The sequence below is a fragment of the Rattus rattus genome, chromosome 2 (genome assembly GCF_011064425.1).
Source record: "Rattus rattus isolate New Zealand chromosome 2, Rrattus_CSIRO_v1, whole genome shotgun sequence".
NCBI classification, from domain to species: domain Eukaryota; kingdom Metazoa; phylum Chordata; class Mammalia; order Rodentia; family Muridae; genus Rattus; species Rattus rattus.
The window spans coordinates 90,771,960-90,775,403 of record NC_046155.1 but is presented as its reverse complement, the minus strand read 5'-3'; the positions used below and the strand labels follow the sequence as shown (position 1 = coordinate 90,775,403).

The following is a 3,444-nucleotide window of genomic DNA, read 5'->3' as shown; positions in this document are numbered from 1 at the left end:
ACTTGCAAATGGTTTTGTCTCCTAAGAGAGGAAGTGTCTAGAGAAGTGCTTCCTATGGGAATAATATTATTATTTTTTTTTTTTTAGAAAAACGGAACTTAATCTTTATTTACAGGACATGACAGGGTATGAAATTCCAGATAGAAATAAACTCAGAGGACAGCTTCATAGAGTATGTAGTTTGTAACCGCTCAAGTACGGTTTCTTTTGTAAAAAGTGTTACAGTAACAAACCACATTTAAAAAGAATTCTTAGTAGAGAAACGGTAAGACAAATTTATGAGAACACAGCATAGCACAGCAATAGCTAACAACTTTGTGCTTTGGCTGGACATTAGACGTTAAAGGCCCAGGAGCTCCATCCTGAACTTGGAAGGCGAAGCCTTCAGAGGTAGTTTCTGGCATATTTTAATCTTCCTCTTCCTCCACTGAGAAGTGCTTCTCAATTAGGTTCAACGAGGCCTTGTATACAGACTTGTTCTCATGGCTCTGTAATGCTTCAGTTTTCTCCAAGCCTCCACACTCCTCAATCATTTTACTGAGTTTTTCTGTCTCACCTAGTTTCTCTGCAGCCTGAAAGATATTTGAAATGGCATCAAGAATAGCCTGAATAATCTTGGAATCTTTTGCCCTCAAGAGGTTCATCAAAGATTCTATTATCCCACAGATACACAATCAGTTCAACAGTCCCGCCGCTGGTATAGTTGGTTATAGCCCTTGCAGCTTCCTTCTGTGTCTTAAAGTCTGCCTTAGAGAGGACACCAACAAGAAACGGGACAAGGCCGTGATTCACCACTTGCTGTATGTGGTCCTGGTGTCCGGCTGTAATGTTCGACATTGTCCCTGTGGCCTCCTTCGGAATATTAGTTTTGGGGTTTGTTAGCAGGCTGGGAAAGCCTGCATCTATCACTTTCTGAGTCTGTTCATCTGTTCCAGTGACAATATTAGTGCCAGTGTCACAATGGCAGTTCAGTAGCTCCTAGAAGCTTCACAAGTTGGGGGACAACTCCTTTCTTCAAAACCATCTCAATGCACTCACTTGGACCATCAGTCAGGTAGGAAATGGCCCAGCAGGAATCTGCTAATACTTCTTGATTGTTGTGGCGAACGAACTAAAGTAGGAAGGATCTGCTCAACAGCATCTAAGGATGTGCAGGATTCTTGTTTCGACAAAGGTTTGAAAGTGTCCAGGTAAGATTCTGTAAGTAACCACATGCCAAGGATGACAGATCAGGAACTGCAGGAAGTGCCAGCAGTGGGTCAATTACACCATGTTTGATAACTACCTCTCGGAAAACTGAGCCATCGCCTGCAATGCTTCCAAGAGCCCATACAGCTTGCTTGCTGATGTGAGCATGGGGAGATGCCAAGAGAGAAACAAATGCTGGGATAGCACCTCCGTCCACCAAGCAGATTCAAACTGAATGGGACTGCAATCAGTTTTGCCCAAGAAGGACACAAAGTTTGGGATCAAACCAGCTGGGATGATTTTGTCTATAGGAGGCTGTTTCTCTCTAGAAAGCAATTTCCGAGCAGCTTGAGTAGCTTTCCAAACTGTTACTGTTTATGCCTTTAACAATGTCCCCAACAGACCAATTTATGGTACCCTGGTTGTTTCGGTTTTCTTGTAGTGGAGAAGTAGCATCATCAGGAAATGAGCTGACGTTTCTCCTTTTCTGCATCTGGTCGTCTTTTTTAGCTTTCCTAAGTTCCACATTGACGTCTATTCAGCGGCGTCACACTTCTGTACTGTCTTTCCCCTAGTTCTTGACTCTGTTAAGCCGGGCAGCTGTTGAGTTAGCATTCTCATTGGTGGACATTGCAGGAACAAGGAGGAAGGAAAGCTGCACTGCTGGTTCAGACTTCCACGAAAGTCGGTTCAGGGCTCTCAAGCTGCGGGTTGGCGGCTGTCGAAACGTCCACTAGCACTCAGCCCTCAGACTAAGTGCCGGGAGTAATATTCTTTATTATTAAAAATCACGAATAAATAAAAGTATTGCATATCAAAATTAACCATACCCAAAGTCTATAAAGGTAATGAACTTATATACAGTTAGGACTGGCGTTAAAAATGGAGGCCCTGAAGCTCTGCATTACATTTTACACTTTCAGCATGAAATATATTTTATGCACATATCCACCATCCAAACCCAAAAAGTTCATGCAAATTACATTAATAATTAAAAAAAAAACCTTTGATTTCCTTCTTTTTGAGGTATGGTCTCACAAGTTAGCCTTGGTTGACCTGGAACTTGTTTTGTAGACCAGGCTGGCCTTGAATTCACAGCGATGTGCCTACCTCTACCTTCTGAGTTTGGCATAAAAGGCATACACCGCCATGCTTGTCTATTTGTTTTTATTTTTATTTTTTTAAGACAAAGTTAGCTGCAAGCCATGAACTCCTAACCTTCCTGCTTCTACTTCCCAAGTGCTGGGATTACAGCTGTGAACGAACCCATACCCAATGGTTTTCCTGCTGTGGGGGTGAACCCAGGACTTTTTGCTAGGCAAACAACTGTGCTGGCTATGCTCCAGTTTCAGCTGTAAGAAAAACAAAAAGCCAATAAACAAACCGAGATTCCTGACCTGGAATGAGGATGACCTGATAACTTGGTTCTAAGAACCTGCAACTTTTTACTTTGCAAAATTAGGTTAGTCGTTGACATGAATTACAGAGTTGGCTTTTCCAAATGGCCCTGACCTAGTTTTATGTCGTTGCTGTGATAAAACACGCTGACCAAAAGCGTTGTAGGGAAGAGACAGGTTTATTTCGCTTCCAAATCACAATCTGTTGTTGAGGCAGGAACTCAAGACAGGAACCTGGAGCCGAAACTGTGGAGGAATTGCTGTTTAACAGCTTGTCTAGTTTCCTTAAATATGTATAAGTTTAAGGTCTACGTCATAGGGATGGTGCCTCCCACAGTGGACTGGGCTCTCCCGCATCAATCATCAGTCAAGACAAACTCCTCATAGACAGGGTCATGGGTCAGTTTATAACTGGTAATTCTTCACCTGAGGCCCCCTCTTCCCAGGAGACTTCGGGCTGTGTCAGGTTAACACAGCACAGGTTCCTTCTCGGAGTAGGGTTTGTTTTCCAAGTATGTATTTAAATAATCGGTTATCTCTCACTTTTAGGAACTCTCTAATGGGTAAGTCATCCTTTGGTCACAGGAGCTAGGAAATGCACATGACTGGTAAACAGTGTAACCCTGACCACAGACTCAGACTGAAAAAGAGAATAAGGAAAAAACCCGTAGCTGAATCTATTGGGGATTGTTAGTACCATGAATGTAGTGTTCTGTGTCTAGATGCTTGCTCTGGTATCCTTTAGAAGCTGGATGTTTCCATGAAATGGACACTTCTGTTCTCAGGCCACTGGGAACAAGATCGGTCCTAAAACAGAAAAAGAAAGATGTGGAATACGGGCCTTAGGCTAGAGTGTGCA

General features: G+C 42.9%; 1 pseudogene; it reads right to left on the bottom strand.

Annotated features, from left to right (window-relative positions):
- Positions 1-251: 251 nt before the first annotated feature.
- Positions 252-1,819, bottom strand: LOC116893143 (annotated as a pseudogene).
- Between the last annotated feature and the right edge of the window lie 1,625 nt (positions 1,820-3,444).